Genomic DNA, 21,365 nt, shown 5'->3' on the forward strand with positions numbered 1-21,365 from the left:
CATGAAAACTGATACCGATAAACTCAGCGACCTCGAAAACTATGAATTCAACATTAATATTATAAACTGTCACTATTCATCTCAGTGACCACAAAAATTGTGATTTTAATTGCAATATTGGTCGTTTTCGTTAGGGGAGGAGGCGGAAAATTATTTACAGCACAGAGGCGCACAGTATATAAGGCCTGATGATACTACTAAGGTAAGAGTAATCAGTAAGGGTAGTTAGATATTGGAAAATTGTGATTAATTATGATGGTTTAATTTCTTAGTCTATAATATTTTTGTAAACACGAGTGATATACTAGTCGATATGTGATATCTAGATAGAAGAAATGACATGTTTGATAGTGAATTCTATTAAGTTGTTTTCGAAATCATGAATAAAACAGTTCTTCAATTGCTAGAAGTATTTCGTTCGTTGTTAATTATAATTCTAATTCTGTTTGGGTATTTTCTCTTCCTATTTTTGTATTGCATCTATAACCAAAAATACAAAGTGAAGCTGCAGATTTAGATATTTAGGATTTAGATTTCTGTACTTTCGGCGTCTATGGCCATGTTAGCCCGTCACGTATGAGGGATGGCATCCCTTGGCGAGCACACTATCCGCGGAAAGGGAAGGAAGAAGGAATTGTAGAAGGAAGGAAGCGGCCTGTGACCTATTTGTTAGGTACCACCTCGGCATTTGCCTGGTGTGAATGAGGAAAACCTCTTTCAGGATGGCTGGGCTGCAAAAGCATTTTTCACTCGTTCGACCGAATTCAACCACAGGGAATGGAACCCGGAAAAAGCTGCACACTCTTTTAAAAAACGACGCAAATTTTCCTTGTTAATATCAGCATTGACACTGTGTCTGGTGCGGAGGATTCATGTAGATATCTCATCTCAATGCAGATATTTTATTCTCTTTTATCAGCCTGCAATGTAAACAAGTTTCGTAAAAAGATAATTAATATACGAATTGTACTATCAGTGAGAAACTTCTTGGAATCAAGTTTCCGTAAAATATTCTTTTCTGCAATTACAATCAAGAAAAACTTACATTTACGTGATCTTGACTCAATATGAAAGCTCTTTAGTCTTACAGTCTTTCCACATTCCATCAATAAATCAAGAAGAGCATGCTTAGTAATACCCTTTTTTACAGAGTTTACTACGCTTTAACGTATCTATTCATCGATTGCAGGTCCACGGCGTTTCAGTTGACCCATTTAACTAGAGTTTATTGTCCTTTGGAAAAGCATACATGTTTTATTTTATTTACAAGTAAGTACCTAGGCATATTAGAAAGATAATCATTAATTTGCGTGCGAAACAAGTGGCTTTTCTTTAACTGTATTGAACCAAGGTATAATTCCAATCTTAACTTATCGGAATTTAACATTGATTTGAATTTAAGTATAAAGATCAAATCTTCATTTGGAACAGTCACTCATATCGAGCAAGTAACAGTATCTTGTGAACACAAAGTGAAGGTTTTAGTTGGTACTAGAGAATATCCGTCCTTTGCACGGGGAGAATATCTTTTATTTTGGACATACAGGGCACCAAAACTGTCACCAATCAACTTAGGGACCGCCAAAACTATGAATACTAATATGATACTATGGATACAAAAACCACGATACTGATAGCGGTCATTATCAACTATATTTACATGTCACCATCCCTACTGAGGAGTAATGATGGGATCGGTATTTTCATTTAAAAGGCATCAGAAATGTCACTGTTCATCTCATCGACCCCCAAATCGAGAATTCGACACTAATATTGGTCATGTTCAATCATTTTTACATGTCTCCCCTCCCATTCCCCTACTTTGCCGGGCTCAATTTGGATTTAAACGGCATCGGAAGTGTCACTGTTCGCCTCAGCGACCCCACAAACTATGCATTCGAGAATAATATCGGTCATTTTCGATCATTTTCATATATCACCCCCTCCCCAAGTTGCGAGACTCAATTTCGATTTCGGGGGCGCGGTGGCTCAAAGGTAGAGCTTTCACCTCCGGTGCTTGGTTCCCTGGTTTGATCCCAGCTCGCGCCGTGAGGACAAATATCGGGTTTTCTCGGGGTTCTTCCATTTCCTCCCACTTTCTTCATTCCACCATTTCATTCATTTCTCATTTTTACCGTCTCCTTTAGCCTAACCGGCATAAACGTGGGACGTAAAACTTAAAGATTTCATTTCATTTTTTTTTAAATTTCGATTTGAACAGCTTCGGAAGTGTTAGTGTTAATACCACTGACCCCGAAAACTATGGGTTCCGCACTAATGTAGGTCATTTTCGATCATTTTAATACCCTCCTATTTCCCAAGTTTCGAGGCCGAATTTGGATTTAAAAGGCATCGGAAGTGTCACTGTTCATCTCACACAGCAGAGTGAAATGATAGAAAGCTTTCCAGGCCAGTAACTCGTCTACGTAGAAAAGTTTGATCAAGATCGGTCGGGTCGTTGAAAAGATTAAAAGTCGCAAACATAGTCACATAAAATTTTATAATATAGAATAGATAGATAGATGACGTGATAATTTGTCGATTAATATTGAAACCGATAAAGATATTAGACTTGTAATGGAATATATTTTTGGGACTACAAATTGATTGTAGAAAACCGTTTCCCGCTATTTGTAACCGTTTTTACTATATAGCAATCAAGGACAAGACAGGAAGTGTTTTATTTCTACCGCTTCAGATCTGAATAGATCGATAAGAAAGAACATAATAGAATGGTGAATCGATTAGAAAGAAAAGCTTCTTTCCATATCTTAAAGGCTTCTCCAAATCAATATTGAAATTGAAACTGATTTTCTCTACCTGTCACTATTAAAGGTTTATACTGATCAACATTAAGGGGGAAATATTTTTGTTTTTTACCACTTCCGCGGTAGGATGAAATGAAATGAAATGAAATCTTTGTTTTACGTCCCACGTTTATGCCGGTTAGGCTAAAGGAGACGGTGATTAGGACAGATGAGTGAAATGGTGGAATGAAGAAAGTGGAAGGAAACGGGAAAACCCCGAGAAAACCCACGAGCACGGTGTTTGTCCACTACAAAGTTCACTTGGCGGGGGCTGGGATCGAACCCGGGACCCCAAGCACCAGAGGTGAACGCTCTACCGCCATCAGGTAGGATAAATAACACTAACTAACTAACTCTATGGCTTATGGAACCCGGAGGTTCAATGCCACATTCAGAAAAGCTCTCCACTGACTTCTATCCTTACCTAACTGCATCCAGTTTGTACTTTGGATTCCAATCTCTGCGAGATCCATCTTAATATTGTTCTCCCATCTGCGCCTAGGTCTTCCTAATGTTCGTTTTCCGATTGGTCTTCCAGTCAAGACTTTGAAAGTATTTCTACCTTCTTCCATCCCACCTACATGCCCTGCTCATCTAAGCCTCCTAGACTTGATGACCCTAATAATGTTAAACCATATAAATTATGTAGTTCCTCGTTGGGAATTTTCCGCCATTCCCCATTCCCGTTCCTCTTGGGTCTGAATATTCGTCTCAGGATCTTGTTCTCTAATATTTTTAGTCTATGTTCTTGTCTTAGAGTAAACGACCATGTTTCACAACCATACAGAACAACAGGCATGATTAAGTTTTATATATTTTAAGCTTCATATTCCTAGACAGAATTCGCGAGGACAAGTGATTTTGAACTGAATAATAACACGAATTCCTTGTTTTTGGTAGACATTTAATTTCCTCGTGAATATGATTTTCCTCTGTTAATATTGATCCTACATATTAGAAAGTATCTACTTTATCAAAAGTATTATTTAATATTTTAATTCATCCATAATTTACCGTATTACGGTCCCGACGCACTTCCATGTATTTAGTTTTCTCTGCACTTACTTCTAAACCATGTAACGTGGGTTTCTGTCACCACGGCATGGGGCGTCCTCAGGTTGCGGATCGAGGAAAAGACCTCTAGATAAAGGGGTTAGCTGTGAATATACTGAATACGCAGTCGCGGACAAACGACAGGGAGTGGTCCTCCAGCTTAGGGGTTTGGGTAAGAATAACAACCTCATTCTTTGGGGAAAAAAAATGTACCTGTTCAGAAAATTTTACAAGAGCCTCGGACAAGGGTGAATGACACCCATTAACGAATTTTAGGAAACTTTGATCCTACGCATCCTGGCTAAAATTGATGTATATCTGTCAAGTAATTCTTGAATCATTTTGGGTTCCGGACAGATGAACATACAGGAAGACGTGATAAATATACGAATACAAAGGGATTATGTAAAGCCTAATTCCTTTGAAAATCGTGTATTGGTATAATGTATCATTTTCACTCTATGGCGACCTATACTGGAGCAGAAAGTAGATTATCTCGTCAAAATGAGTTCTAAGAGAGAGACAAGTTAGCAGCAGAAACTTATTCATAGGATTCTGAATTCCTTTTCGAACTCCATTTCTCGGTATACCTTATCGTTTTTGCTGTGACCTATTTCAATAATAATAATAAACAAAAAACACAGACTCAGTAAGACCTACATTCGTAGCAAAATTTGGAAACAAAATGCAGTCATGGTAATTGTCTCTATTGCACATTAACATCTGAAGTTTCAAACACGTACTTAAGTATGGCAACACTGCTGTCAAATAACGAAATATATATTGACCAATTCACTAGTTTAATGTTTAACGTTCCTTTCATAACGAGGATGAGATAGTTTCCAGCAAGTCTGCACGCGAAAGGTGCGTGTGGCTGCTAGGGAGCAACTATACTATTGATCTCTTAACGGTTTCTTTCGTGCGGTAATACTACAATGAAGCGACAGCATTTCAGCAAAGTTGTCAGTAAAACAAACGAACAAAAAGTAACTTTTTATGTGAAGTAATGCTTCAATCGGCTTCAATTGAGATATTTACGTTGCGTGAGTTTGTTTCCGACTTAAAAAAAAATCTACTACTTTAAAAACCATTATTTCGTGCGTATCCCTTCAGTGAGTCCCTTCTTAGCTATATAGTTAGCGTGTGCTCCATTGGCGTGGGAGACACGGATTCGATTCCCGTTTATATAACATGAGATATGGATCTTACGTTAATCTGTGGATTCACATCTCATTTAACCTTAATGCTGAAAAAATGCTAACCTATGAACAACAGGAAAAGAAACTTATGCCTACATTTGTTTGATACACACATAGTATGACCAAGTATTCGTGGGCGAATACTGAATTCAGATTTAGAACTTCATTCTAGATTTGAAATAAGCATCTTTTTATATGCAAACTACTTTAAAATATAAATTCTGCCAGTATCACCATTGATTTTATAAAGAGATAATCGAAGTCTAACCTGAAAAGAATAGGTTCTTCATCGCCCAATGGACTGTGCCATCAGAAATATGTATCTATTTATCAGAAAAATGAAACTTTTTTGCATTGTGCCTAACATGTGTCATAAGATATTGACAGTAAGTATTCCCCGAAATACCTTACATATGGATAACTTCATTGGGGAGTAAGTCGGTATTTTCTCTCATGTTTTTTTTTTTTCTTTTCTTTTTCAGAATTCTCAGGAATCTACAGAATAGTCTTGAAATGGAAGGGATGTTAGTGTCACAGCAGATTTTTAAGGGTTCAGGATTAGGACATTTTAGATCTACTTCATCTAAATATCCTAAAACAAAATAAATTTTAATTCTTTACGTCCCACGGTTATGGCGCCTAGGCTAAAGGAGGAGTGATGATGCGGGTTGAGAAAAATGGTGGAATGAAGAAAATGGGAGGAAACGGGAGAACCCCAAGATAACCCACGCATACACTGTTTGTCCACCACAAGGTTCACTTGGCATAAGCTGAGATAGAACGAAGGACCCCACATGTGCTAGAGGTGAACGCTCTACCACTGAGCCACCGCGGCCCTCTAAATAATATATTTAGTTATTTTGTCTATAATCTAGTTTGTTGATTATTAGAACTTTTGCGTGTTAATTTCAGTACAATTAAGGACTTGAGTGTTTTAGAGTTCCCATCGCATCCCAAAGGTAAAACAAAAAAATTAAATTCATTCCTGCACAAATATTTTTAGTTTGATTTGAGTTTAACATCCCTAATACGCCGAGGCCATATGGGATGTAGACTTACAGTTTAACGAGATATTTAAATCACATGAGTTTACATCAGGAATCGAAACTGAGTTTCCCGTGGCAAAATCACGTTCACCATCATATACACTGAAACCTCCCTTAACGGACACCTCTCAATAACAGACACCTCTCAATAACGGACACCTCTATAATACGGACGGATTTTTTTGTCCCAGCAAAAATATATGTTCTCTTACGGAACAAAACCCTCCCTTTTACGGACACTCTCAGATACGAACGCGGACAGCCCTTTTTTCCCAAACGTTTCAATAACCTCTTCATAACGGACAGGAATTATTCTCGGTTCTCCGATATATTACACTACAGTAGACAGAAAAGTCTTCCCCACAACTGTATCTATCATGAGTCTAGACCTGGTGTACCATCAAGCAGAACAGTTTTAAGCTGAACTTGAATTTTTTATTGCCCGCAATAAACTGCTTTCTGGTGGAAATTCTAGAAAACCTCCAGCAAGCAATAACACTCATGCAGGATCAGTCGTATGGCCAAGGAATCAATGTGAAAGATCTTCCCTTCTGTAACAAATTTAGTTCTTTTTCCTCTGGGCCTTTCACCTTTCCGGACAATTTCATAGATAACAAAACAAACATTGTTGGTTTTACAATAACATTTTCAATGAGCAGTGTTTCCTCTCTTACTTTTCTGGAAAAGCAACATTTTTCTTTTACTTATGATACTGGAACAAGTCTGGGTTGGAGATTTCCCGGCTTCCTTTTTCATTTTCCCTAAGAGGATATTTTTTTTTATGATTGGGCCTGGGTCAATAAACATATGCATTCCCAATAACTTGCCTTTTCATCCATTCCGCCAACGAAGACACCTCGCCAGTACACACACATGTTCCTTTCGTAACCGTACTGAGGATTCTCAGAGGATATTTGCAAATGAGTTTTATTACTCTTGTAGAGGAAAAAGCATGCCTTTTTTGCTAAACAAAAGAGTTTAGCCCGTTAGTTGGTTCCTAACGCATATTTTCACAAGGTTTACGGGGTGATGACATGTACTTAAGAAAATTATCATACACGCATTATCTTTTGCAGTATATGAATATATTAACACATCTCCATCAATAATACTATTTAACAGAAATGAATTTCTCCTTCATCCCTCCCAGTAATTAAAATACTGTACGTACTAAATGGAACATTTTCATATTGAATTTTAAGGAATTTACGCCCATACATAATGTATTTACTATATGGGTCCGTTGTGAGAAGCAAATTTCTGTAACCTCTTTGTAACGGACACCTCTCAGTAACGGACAAAAATTCATGTCCCATTGGTGTCCGTTATTCAGAGGTTTCACTGTACTTAAGATGAAGCTGGGTACAAATATTGTAGTTTTGATTATCTGAAAACAACGTGGAAAATCAACGCCCGGTGCGAGATCATACGACGCCGCCCCCGTACATGTGATAGTGATCGCTAGATAAGCCGTAAAGCGCCACTATGTTTGGCGCAGAACGTATGGAAATTTTCAAAAATATACTCTTCTTTCTCTTGATTTTTAGCATTTTTATTACTTTTCCTTCTTTTCTTCTTTTACTTCTGAATTTCGCGCCTCCTTACTTTGGCGCTCTGAGCCACTGCCCCGGTCGCTCCCCTCACGGCACGACACTGTCTGAAAAGCATTTTAAATTGGTTATAATATTAATTTTTAACAACCTAATATGTACGTAACTAAAATAAATTTCATAGTTCTTCAGTAAGTCCATTTTAAAAGGAAAGAAGAAGATTGAGGATATGACAAACGAATGGAATTAAACAATTTATAAGAAGTGTGTAAGACAATGTATGATTTCAAGGAAAGAACTGCTACCAGCTCACAAATAGTTCAATGTCTTTTGGTTTTTTGATGAACCTTAACGCCTATTTCTAGCACAAAGACTACATCAGATAATGACTCATAGTTTAATAAAGGACTCTGAAGCGCATGAACTCTCAGGACTAACTTGAACCCAAATCTCCCATCCCAAAGGAAGCACTAGGATATAACAACGTAGGACTTCTATATTTTACGTTGACTTTTTAATAATCCAGTTTTCGTATTTTCCTTTGTTTTGAAATCCTACAAGCAACATGCCGATAGCATTGGAGGGCGAGTGCATGGAAGCTCTAGGTGATACAAGAAAAGGATATAGTTCAAAAACCCTTCAACGGAAGATATATGGAGTTTATCTTTCCTTATATCGGTTTATCATTCCAATTATTAATGGCCGCTGTGGCTCAGTGGTAGAGCGTTCCAACCCCAGCTCGCACGAAGTAAGCTTTGTGGTGGACAAACACCGTACGCATGGGTTTTCTCGGTGTTCCTTCGTTTCTCTCGTTCCTACTTTCTTGATTTCATCATTTATTTACAATCATCACCATCTCCTTTAGCATACACGCACATCCGTGGGACGTAAAACTCAAAGTTTTTATTTCAGTTTTCCAGTTATTCGTAGCACCTTCTCCTTTGATGTTTTATTCAAGCTGGTACGAACAGACATCTACCACTTTTGATTGTAACGTTGGTCTCTTCATTGTAAGCAAGTAACTTTCTTTCCACAGAATGAAAGTACAGAAAACTTCTGAAGTAGTTGTATTCATCATTCGAAATTCAAGTAGTATATCTATAACTAGAGCTTGAAATAAAAAAATAAGGTCAAAGATGGATTATGTTCCCCGAACACTAAATCCAAAGCAGAAACTTAATATTCACACTTTTTTCTTACTACATTTTTCCTACGTAGAATAACCTTAAATATGGTGTCTCAAAATGTGATTTTCAATCTAAAGTAAAAGTTGTTTTTTTTTTTTTTTTAATCGGACGAGCCGTTTGGGCTGTATACTCTTTATGCGTCCAATGTTAACTGAGAATGCAACGTTGTCATTTACCTGGACCCACAACATAAGTGAATGAAGTTACTGTCTTTTAAACTAATGTGTCGATGGCCAGCCCCCATTTCAAATATGTCCTCATTTACTTTATGTTCTTTGTCCAGGTAAACGGTAACGTTGCATTTTCATTTAAAGAGCGTACAGCCTTAACGGCTCGTCCATTTTTTTAAAATAAAGTTCTTATATTTGGAGACGGTTTCCCCTCTTACATTTTGTGCCTTTGATAATAACAGATTTACCGTATGTCAGGCTGCTTTTCAGACATTCTGTATATATATATATATATATATATATATATATATATATATATATATATATATATATATATATATATATATATATATATATAGACCTATATATATATATATATATATATATATGGGGGGGGGCAAGGTGGATCAGTGGTAGACCGTTCAACTCTGATGCTTGGGGTCCCTGGTTCGATCCCAGCTCTCGCCAAGTGAACCTTCTGGTGGACAAACACCGTGTACGTGGGTTTTCTCGGGGTTCTCCCGTTTCTTCCCACTTTTTTCATTCCACCATTTCATCAATTATTTCGTAATCATCGTCTTCTTTGGCCTAGCCCGCACAACCAAAAAATTTCGTTTCACTGTGTGTGTGTGTAAACTGTTTGAGCTAACTAATTGTTTTATCCGTTATGCAATCAGTGTTGTATTCAAATAAACATAGACTTTTACCACTTTTTGTTTCAACAGATACATAAAGATCGATAGAAAACTCATTCTTATGGTGCTGAGTCTATGTCATAAACAGTTTATGGATATCTCTTGCCTCCTTTGCTGTATGGTAATAAGCATTGAAACCAGAAATACTATTATATTCTAAACACTTTTAGCTTACACAGAGTTTAAGTTGAATATGCTGGAAGTACAGCATGTTCTCCTAATACCCTGACACAAGGGCTGAAATCAGGTTGTCACTATCTACTACCGCATTTGTTCTGTAGCTATAAACGTTAAATTTGGAAATTGTTGGTTTGAACCACTTCTCGTATGAATAGATAATTAATGAAGTATCTGGACGATATTCTTGAGAGACTGATACGACTATGAAAAATATGATCTCAATATAATTTACTGTTCTTTGTTCTATATGAAATAGTATTGAGACGGAAGTACTATAGTTTGCAGTGTTGCCACATAATAACGTAACGAATATCCAGAAGAGACTTTGCTTAGCAAAATTTTCTTAAATATCCCTCAATTATTTTTCCTTTCTAATCAGAAGTGTCCTTTTCATTACGGAAACAGAAAGTCTGCACTCCTACAAATTAATCGAGGTATGAATTGTTCCAGTGTTGCACTAACGGTCTCATCTATGGTCATTAAACGAAATCCCATCAATGTCTGTAAAAATATACGGGTGCTATAAGTTAAGGGCACCAAGACCCAGGTGTTTCACTTATATGTTGACCAAAAAGTAGTTTTTTGATTCTAAGGTCCGTAAGGAACATTACTAATACAGTGCCGAAAATTCCCCATGGGGTGGAGGAATTATCACCCTTAGCCCTTGATCTACTAGAAAGTATCAACCACTTCCGTATTTGACACAGTGTTGCTGATGGTCACAACGTACTTCCTTGAGAGACTGAATTGACTACAGAAAGCGACTTATCGCTATCTATTGTTACTTTTGTTCTAGGGCGAAAAATTTTGAACGGAAAATGGAAAATTTTAATCACTTCTGGTTAGAGTAACAGGTTAGCAGACGAGACAAATGCTATTCTTGGGACGCTGAATTGATTGCAAAGTAACCGTTTCTTGATACATTTTATCGATTTTGCTGTGATATTTGCCAAATCATACAGACGGACAGTCAAACAGAAATAGCCTTCCTGAATAAGAGATGAGAAAATTAAGTTTTACGTCCTACGGTTATGTTGGCTAGGATAAAGGAGATGGCAAGCATGAGAAATGAATGAAATGGTGGAATGAAGGAAGTGAGAGGAAACGGAAGAATCCCAAGAAGACCCATACACACAATGTTTGCCAACCAAAAAGGCCACTTATCGCGAGCTGGAATCAAACAAAGACCCGCATGCACCAGTGATGAACGCTCTATCATTGAGCTAACAGGACCCCATCGTTTCTATAAGACTTCCGATACTTCTGTACAGCATAGTTTGGAAGTAAAATGGTAATAGATAGTTAGAAGCGCAAACAAACCATTTGCTGACTAAAACACTATATTCACATTTAAAAACTATATACGTGTGACAGTTTCGTCAACTAACACATTTTCTAGGTCAGAGACTATCTGGATAGCTGTTTACTGGATAGTGTCTGAAGCCAAAGTGTTAGTTGAAGGAACTGTAACACGTATGTAGTTTTTTAAATATGAATATATATTGTTTTACTCAGCAAATAGTTTGTTTGTGTTTAATTATATACGAAGCAAAGCTTTTACTTATGAAAAGTATTCCAGTGAGAAGCAATTTTCCGGAATCAATTAAGGGTGTCAATTAAGTGTATTCCATTAATCTGCAATCTCTTTACTCAAACCAAAAGTGGTGAAAATCTAAGATCTTATAATATCTTAGATTGAATAGCAGTTCAGAAAATATCATAGCATTAGTAAACATAAAATATAATAGAAATTTGTTTCCGTGGTAGCTCAAAGCAAAACAATCTCCGCTGCGGTGTGTACAATGTAAAAGTATTTGTTACGTTAACTAAAAAAATGAAGTTAATTGATTTTCTCAAAAAAAAAAAAAAAAAAAAAAAATTGAAACCTACCCTCTAGCATGCAATTTCGTTAATGTCGATGGTAATTATGGATTTGTATACGTCTCGTCTTTCAACATTATTTTATCTTTACTTGTATTAACTTTCAGAATTCTGAATGCGCTTGTAATCGAGACTCGAAATAGTATTGCGGGGTACGACGTATACCGTGATAGCTGAGCTGGTATGATGATCTTTGCATCCAACAATTGCATCGCATTCAAACATCAGTTGCAGATTGAAGCCATGTTGATCCCGTTCTTAATACCTTTAGTATTGTATGATGGTCTGAAGCTCGAAAACCCAAACTCAAAGAAATTGATGGATTTTAATGTATATTTTCTAGATATAATACTCAATTGCTTACTAATTTTATATCCTAAACCTACAAATAGAGTATGTATTTTAAATAACAAATAACACGTTACTTACTAAGTAGATCATAACAATAATAAGAAACAAGAGGTATTTCATGTCTGCTAGTGCCCTCTGAGATGTTTCTCCTCTATACTTCAACTAAACTGCAATGCCAGCAGTTTACTTGAATGTTTATCGTGAGCAAAGCAGAAACAAGTGAAAATTAGATACTTGATAGTTCTAGTTCACCGGCACAGTAGAGGCGCCTTCTCTGTGTTCATCAACCGTGTACCATATTGACGTATTCCTCATTGTGTAAGTTTCAATTATTCATGAAAAATGTTGTTATAACGTCCGCACATTGTGTCATCTCATTGGTCACGAATGAATTGTCATCTAAATTGTTCTTTGTCAGTTAGGGATGAAGCGATAAGTAAATACCTTTTGATGGAGAGATGAGATGACAAGTAAGTAATGTTCAAGACTAATTGCAAAGATGAGCATGCAGATATCACGGTTACTGGGTAATGTGCATCAAATTTCTTACTCAATGGCGGTGAGAACATGGAAGCAGTGTTTGTAGTTCTTCACTTTCACTATTTTATGGGTTCCATTGAAACTGCTCTCATTAGTGCTAGTAATACACTACTGAATATATACAGTGCGTTATACGAATAACACTAAGGTCCACCTCCTGAAGAAACGAAGGCAGATAGAAACATGAAATCTTTTGGAACCTTCAAGGGACATAAAAGGCAACATTATGCTGAGAAGGAGAATCCAACACAAGGGAGCTAAAGGGGGTTACTGGGGGTAACTCAAAAATTTTAAAAAGCAACCCCCATCGTGTGGTACCTCGTTTGAAAGGTATCACGTGTATTGATCTGTTCTGGAAAGTGCATGTTGATTGCATGTCAGTTGCCAACATGGCTGCCATCCGTAAACTATGATCGAAGAAACATTGCAAACATGTAAGCAGAGAGTAACATAGTATGATTTGGAACATACTTCATTAATGCAGGAGATTCTCGAAGTGTGCACCGCCCACTTCCTGGCAGTAATGTAAACGTTGGACGAACTCCTCTCGAACACGGGTAAAAGTCATTACCGGTATAGAATGACAGGCATCAACTATGCGTTGGCGCAACTCCGCAATGCTGTTCGGCTGCGTGCGGAACACTATAGTCTTCAAATAGCCCCAGAGAAAAAAGTCGGGTGGAGCAAGGTCTGGCGAACGGGCTGGCCATTCAATGGTGCCGCGACAACCAATCCATCGTCGCGGAAACTCACTATCTAAATAGTCACGTACAAGGGCAAGTGAAAATGGGCAAGACAGCCGTCATGCTGAAAAACGGGCGGAATCTCTTCAAATTCTTGCGGATTCTCTTCCATGTTTCGACAATCAACGTTGCAATAAAGTCTTGCAGCAACGCCAGGTACTTCTCACCCGTTAATATTCCATCGATGTAGAGGGGCCCGATTATGTGATTACCTAAGATACCCGCCCAAACATTCAGCGACTCTGGGTGTTGAGTGTTGCCTTCACGAAATACATGAGGGTTTGTGTCACACCAATATCGGCAGTTATGCCTGTTGACCTGGCCATTCAAGTAGAACGTACTCTCATCGCTGAAACACACGTTTGTCAGCACTATGGTCCCACGTGTCAATTCTTCACACATCTGCTCACAAAACTCGATACGCATATCGGGATCATGTTTACTTAACTCCTGGACCATATGTAGTTTGTATGGATGGGAGGTATGTTTTTTTAAGATTCTGTATGTCGTTGTGCGTGACACACCACACGTTTGAGTCACAGTTGTTATGGACTGTAGAGGATGCACATTCAGCTCCGCCAACACTTGTATCTGTGTTTCTTCCGTAGCAACACTAGGGTTTCAAAGCTTTGGGGCATTGGTCACACTGCCTGTCTTAAAGAATTTGATTTATAAATGGCGTACAGAAGAAACACTAATTTGGTTGCGCACATTTTGTTCATTGAACAACCGTGCTGTTGCACTGTACGAACGATTCGTAGCACCAAAGAGTAACACAATTTCAATTCTCTGTTCAAGAGACCACATTATGTATGCAATGTAGGATGGTCAAACGCACCAGTACAAACACACGTCTACGTCCTTCAGACCTACTGTTCTGGGTTGTAATGTAGGGCACTGTTGGTCGGAAAAGCACATCTGATAGTGGTACACGAGTAAACAGAGAAGCTTTGCTAAAGTACGTGTGTCCAACACCAAAGCGCCACCACGGGCAACTCGTCGTCCTGAACTACATCTCCTCGTCCGTAAGAGTAGCAGTTCGATAGTAGCGCAATGGTAAAGTGTTGGTTCAGTACACGTGCGGTCCGGAGTTCGAGCCTCGGAGGGTTCAGATTTTTCAATAATATGATGATACTCTCTTTTCTATCGGTTTCAGTTCAATTTGTATGTTTTGTATTTGCAATACTGTTATAGTGTTAGTTGTGTGGTATGTGTATTGTGCATTCGTTTCGAACTAGACCTACGTTAGACTTTAGAGTTTGTTGTGGACACGGTCTGGTCTCTATACGCGATTACTTTTCCAGTGAGGTACCACACGATGGGGGTTGCTATTCAAAATTTTTGAGTTACTCCCAGTAACCCCCTTTAGCTCCCCTTGTGGGGGATTCTACTTCTCAGCATAATGTTGCCTTTTACGTCCCTTGAAGGTTCCAAAAGGTTTCATGTTTCTATCTGCCTTCGTTTCTTCTGGAGACGAGCTTTAGTGTTATTCGTTGAACGCACTTCGACCGGCCTTTACGGATGGCCGCCATGTTGGCTACGGACATGCTAGCGACTTACAATTTTCACAAGTGGTCTTTACTCGTGATTACCTTTCAAACGAGGTACCACACAATGGGGGTTGTTATTTAAAATTTTTGAGTTATCCCCAGTAACCCCCTTTAGCCCTCTTGTGGGGGATCCTCATTTTAAGCATAATGTTGCCTTTTATGTCCCTTCAAGGTTCCAAAAGGTTTCATGTTTCTATCTGCCTTCGTTTCTTCTGGAGACGAGCTTTAGTGTTATTCGTTGAACGCATTTCAACGGGCTTTTACGGATGGCCGCCATGTTGGCTACGGACATGTTAGCGACTTACAATTTTTACAAGTGGTCTTTTCTTGTGATTACATTTCAAACGAGGTACCACACGATGGGGGTTGCCATTTAAAATTTTTGACTTAACCCCAGTAACCTCCTTTAGCCCCCTTGCGGGGGATTCTCCTTTCAGCATAATGTTGCCTTTTACGTCCCTTGAAGGTTGTAAAAGGTTTCATGTTTCTATCTGCCTTCGTTTCTTTAGGAGGTGGACCTTAGTGTTATTCGTGGAACGCTCTGTATATATATATAGATGGTGATCAGAAAAATGGAAACACCTGTAGTTGGCAACATGTCAGAGTTATGGGTTGGCAGTGGTGTCGTGGCGCCCGCAGCGCCGGACCGCTTGTGGTGGTGTGTTAGGTCGGTCTCCATACTACGTCAGGTGCAGTGGAACAGCAGTGTCAAGTGGCTGCAGCAGACGGAGGTAGTGTAAAATGGGAGACCTCTCAGATTTTCAAAGAGTTGGTGCGCGGTTATTTGGAGTGAGTGTGACGGCAGTGGCTACTGTGTTAGGTGTGTCGCGTGGGACAGTGTCGAAGGTGATGACGGCCTACTCAACACACTGGAAAACCACATCGGGGAAGCGGAACAGTGGGCGGAAGAAAATCATGAGTGACAGGTCACGCCAGGTATTAAAGCGCATTGTCACGCAGAACCGTCGTGCCACTGCGGAGGAAGTGACGGAGGAACTCAATCAGCACCTCCCCCACCCTGTTTCGACAATCACAGTCCGCCGCGAATTACATGACATGAACTTACGGGGTCGTGTTGCACCTGCCAAACCGCTCATCAGGGACCATAACGTTTTCGCACGCCGCAAATGGTGCCGTTGGACCGTTGAGGACTAGAAACTTGTGATATGGTCGGATGAGTCATCCTTCCCCCTATTCCCAACCACGGGCCGTGTTTATGTGTGGAGAACGCCCAAAGAAGCTTATGATTTGCAGTGTCTCCGTCCAACTGTGAAATATGGCGGCGATTCGGTGATGCTGTGGGCCGCCATATCATGGTTTTCATTGCGTTCTGTGGTCACACTTCGCGGACGAATCACTGCCAACGATTATGTCGCAATTTTAGGAGACCACTTGCATCCTATGGTCCGGATGTTGTTCCCGGACAATGACGCCATCTTCCAGGATTATAATGCATCCATTCACACAGCTGTCGTTGTTGTAGCGTGGTTTGAGGAACATCGGGATGAAGTTCAACACCTCCCCTGGCCCGCCCAATCCCCAGATCTCAACATAATTGAACAGCTGTGGTCCGTCTTGGAAACACGACTCCGGCGACGATTTCCAACTCCATCCTCTCTCACAGAACTGGGCGATGCCCTGCACGAGGAATGGTGTAAAATTCCACTTGCTACCATTCACGACCTCTATGCCTCCATCCCAGGCTGTTCTGAAGGCGAAAGGTGGCCCGACACCATATTAATCTGGTAAGTTGCAATTTCGTTCAGGTGTTTCCATTTTTCTGATCACCATCTATATATATATATATATATATATATATATATATATATATATATATATATATATATATATATATATATAGTTGCAGACTAGAACTGGACTGAAATGTTTCGAAACTTTCATTAGGGTGAACCATATATATTGGGTGGTCCTTATTTTTCAATTTGCTAGTTTTGTTAGTTTCACAGAATAAATTGTTCCATGTAAGCCCAATTAAAAAAAATAAATATAATATTAAATGTTAATCCAAGCATCCTTTATTTTTTTGAATGCTTTACAATGTACCGTATGAGAGAAGTTACCTGATACCTTTTGGACTGCTGGAGTGAGTGACGCCATATTTAGCTAGGGGAAGTGTTGTTAAATTTTCCGGAAATTTTGGGCCTGTTGGTAAAAAAACAGTTTCTTTCCGGTTTCTCCCGGGACATTGGAAAAATTGCTAAAAGCAAAAATATTTGTATTAGTTTAATTTTACTAGTAATACAATAGTTTCTTTTCGAACGCGACTAAAATGTAAGTTGAGAAATTTTAGTATTGCGAATACTAAAATTGCTCTGTAATTGCAATTACTCTTGAAAATTAATAGTCTGCACTATTTAATTTAGATGATTTTCAGTTATTTATTTGTGAATGTGCATTCATTACCGATCTATTACAGTTCTATACAAGTCTACCATTATGAAGCGTTTCTGTTGCAACATATGGCACTCTTGAATGAAACTGAGTTCTTAATATGCTCTTTGATCTGGTGAAGTTCTGTGAATTTTAACTAAATTACTTCTTAAAAGAGAAATACGCAAATTTCACTACTCACGCACTAAATATATATAGTATTATTTAATATGCTAATATAGATTTTTATATAAAATTTATATACAAAATCCTGTATCAAACGCCCCATGCTGTAAGTGGATCATCGTTGGGCAACTAGTTACATCATGACAAAACTTGGCCGCCCCGCAGCGACGATACGCGGTGTAACCGCTTCCGATCTGAAAATTATAACCACCAGCGGCATAGACGCGACGAAACGTCAATGAACCACAAAATGACTCCACCAAAATATATGAAATTGCCTATATGCGAGATTTGTTTACATTAAGGCGAGTCTAAAACAGTAGAAAAACAGAGTATACCGGCGCAAACCACCAACCTTATGATCAAGAGTTGCGTGTTCATCCGTCTTGGAACAGAGGCGATGAAGAAACCTCGCTTATAGTGGAATAAACCGTTGAAATCGTTTCAATTTGGCCAACCAGAATGCTTTCTTAACGTTTATTCGACGATAACGTTTTGGGCTCAGATAAAGTGCGTTCGCCATGTAATTTTATAACGAAAGGACCATCTACTTATACCACATGTCCATTTACTTTATTTCATAGTTCTGGCATATTTCCTTTCTAATGATCGGTGAAATTTGCCACCTAAATTCATGCAATTATACATACTCATCTCAAGACTTATCACTTCATGATGTAGAAGCAGGGATTACTCTTGACCCCGGATCTCACTTTAGAAACAATGTGTCAGGAAAAATAGAATATGATAATAACCGCTTGCAAATGACTGGCGATAGTTCTCGTTGGTACCTATCCGATTCTCCTCGACGAATCGAAGGAGCACATTAGTGGCAATACTTCGACGCGTATCTAAATCACGATCGACATTTGCCGACAAATGGGCCACTAGGTGTTGGCGACGTTTATCATATGGAACATATATCTGTTCGCTAGTGTGACAAATTTATGAGTATAAATAACGAAATATTTTGTGAAAAAAATAACGCATATTACTGAAGCAACTTCAATGTCACTAACTGAAAGAAATGACTTTCATTTCGTTATTGTCGCATATGTGTTGTACCTCTTGTAGTTATATAAACGAGACCAAATAAACTTATATACTGTGACCGGAAAAGAGATTTCACTGTGAACGGAAAACTGAAACATTTGAGTACTTAGATATTCTTAAGAGGTAACAAAAATGAACCAAGGGAAATGTGATTCCTTCACTTAGCAAGAATACGAACTTCACACATGAAAAAAATCCTAACACTTTGTCTTCATTCATACACGCCTAAGTTTCCTACTATACACATTTCACTATAGAACATTTGTTGAAAACAAAAGCACATTTGACTTTATTATTATTATTATTATTATTATTATTATTATTATTATTATTATTATTATTATTATTATTATTATTATTATTATTATTATTATTATGTGCTTTCACTGTAGGATTGGTCCGAATCTCAAGAGGAAATTGTTTCTGGTTACTGTTATGCACTGATTTTCAATTTACGGTTATTATGAATAACTAACTGGTTTTTTTTTTTTTTTTTTTTTTTTTTTTTTTTTTTTTTTTTTTTTTTTTTTTTACGTATTTAGTAGTAAGACTATTAATTTTCTTCGTGTGATGTTTTCTAATCCAGACTAAATTCTTTCAGAAGCTGCTGATGTCGGAGGGACTTCCAGAAGACAAATTGCTACTGGAGTAAATGGCTAATTTGTACACAGATCTTTCCACTACATAGCAGGATCTGTATGCTTGGCTGAATTCCAAAGGATATTTCTTTTCCAAAAACCAATGAACATTCTAAATTCAGTTAGATCTGACAATATTCTAGCAATAACAAAATCTAAATGGCCTGCTTTTTCCTAATAAGTTGAGTTTTTCAGAAAATTTTCACAACACAAGGAAGACATCTCTACAAAGTATGTATTTGATTTTAACATATTAAGTAAAATGATTTCGGCCCCGATGTTTTAACACTCCACTGGCATTAGGCGGGAAGTTTATAAGATCATTTAAGATAATTTAAATGTGTCTACATTAATTAATATCATAGGATTATATTTTAGTATAAAGAGTTTGGTTGAGTGATGCACATATATTTCTTGCCACAAACTTTCCCTATTCTAATACAAGAAATATCAATTCTCAATGATTTTGACTGTAAACTAGTAAGTTAAAAGAAAAATTCATTTTAAAAGCATAATATAGTATATATATTGGAAAATTTATTGCATATATTCGAAAATTTAATTTTTCCCAAAACTTTCTGGTTCTTTCTATGATTCGAAAATTCACGGTAAACATTTATTAACCTAAAATTTCCGTTTTTTCCGAGGGCTTCACAACACTACAACACTAACTAGGGGTAATGAGAATAAACATCTATTACTGTATAGCATAGTCGTGGATGCCGTCCTAAAGCCTGCTATCTTTGATTTAAGTCCCAAGTTCTTTAAAGGAAAAGGATATTTGACATCATTAACACGTGACCAAAGTAGTTATTCTTCATTTCTAGTAATCATAATTTTAATAAATCTTTGCTTTAAATGAGCCCGTTAAAAATATCATCTGTTTCCAAAAGCATCTTTTCAAGAGAAATAAGTACAGACTTCACTGTTATCAACGAAAAGATGTGTTCTCTTAAATTAATTTTCCGCACATCAATCCTCAAAGAAACATTGGAGTATATTATTCAGTTCACAGTAAAATTTTCAAGAAATACATTTTCACTTCGACACTGGTCATTATGAGCTGTTTTGATAGAAGTGATTAGCTAGCATACACTACTAAACTGCAATGGCGAAAGAAATGTAAAAGTTGCTAATGATACATAATATATAGCGACAAAATATTAGAAATAGTATTTCTGGAAAAGTTGCTATTTTTTGCCTGTTATACTTATATAGGCCTATATTACAGCACTTTTCTCTAAAAATAAAGGTGCTGGCACAATAGACTTCATGTTAATAATGAATCATACTATTATTATTATTATTATTATTATTGTTAATAATAATAATAATAATAATAATAATAATAATAATAATAATAATAATAATGCCTAGTAGTATATCTCTAGTCTTGTAACTAAGAGCTATTACGTACATATATGTGAAGTCGCTTTGAAAAATCTGATTCTTATATCTTAATTTTATAACACAGTAAACGTAATGAATCAATATTCCTTAGTGATTTGTTTTCTGCTTTTTTTCCTATTCTGTAAATGGGCGAAAGTAAGCTGATATTGTTTGTTTTCTAAAGTGAGGTGAGCGGACGTGTCAGAGCGCGAGAGATAGAAGAGCCCAAATATGTTTAATCCCTGAATACGAGAGAATGACTTCAAGAAGAAAGAAAGATTCGCAACTCTTTCTGTAGAAAGAAAAAAAAGAAAGGGAAAACAATACAAACTCTAATTTTCAATGAAATTTTAAATTTAAAATACTATTTGGTATTTTCGAACTTCCTCGTCTGTCTGTTTTTAAGACAGAAGACAAAATATTCCCTTTCCATAAAAGAGTGCCGGTACCCCTTACCGTTGAGTATCGCAAAAAAAAAAAAAAAAAAAAAAAAAAAACCTTCTAAATACTGAGAGTGAAAGGCTTTTCAAAAAGTTCGTGGAAAGGTGCATTTTGCAGGATGCCAATAGATAAAAGGATATCTAGGAAAAGGCTTACATAAAATTTTTGAGGAAAACTAGAGCCAGTACGGAATAGAACGTTGAAGAGTTTGTGCCTTTCCTACTGACATAAAGCCTTCGGGCCACGGGGTCTCCGGATTCCATTTGCGAAGAGAAAACCTTTAAACTGAAGGCATTACTGTGGTTCGGATTCCAT

At 37.5% G+C, this 21,365-nt stretch overlaps 1 long non-coding RNA gene across 1 annotated transcript in view; it reads right to left on the minus strand.

Annotated features, from left to right (window-relative positions):
- LOC145683265 (uncharacterized) overlaps positions 1 to 12,399 on the minus strand; it is a 33,485-nt gene extending 21,086 nt beyond the window's left edge. Inside the window, exon 1 of the long non-coding RNA XR_014130991.1 lies at positions 12,198 to 12,399. This is a non-coding gene — a long non-coding RNA (uncharacterized LOC145683265). The remainder of the gene's footprint in view (positions 1 to 12,197) is intronic.
- Between the last annotated feature and the right edge of the window lie 8,966 nt (positions 12,400 to 21,365).

The sequence above is a fragment of the Thermobia domestica genome, chromosome 4 (assembly GCF_964235325.1).
Source record: "Thermobia domestica chromosome 4, izTheDome1.hap1.1, whole genome shotgun sequence".
NCBI classification, from domain to species: Eukaryota; Metazoa; Arthropoda; class Insecta; order Zygentoma; family Lepismatidae; genus Thermobia; species Thermobia domestica.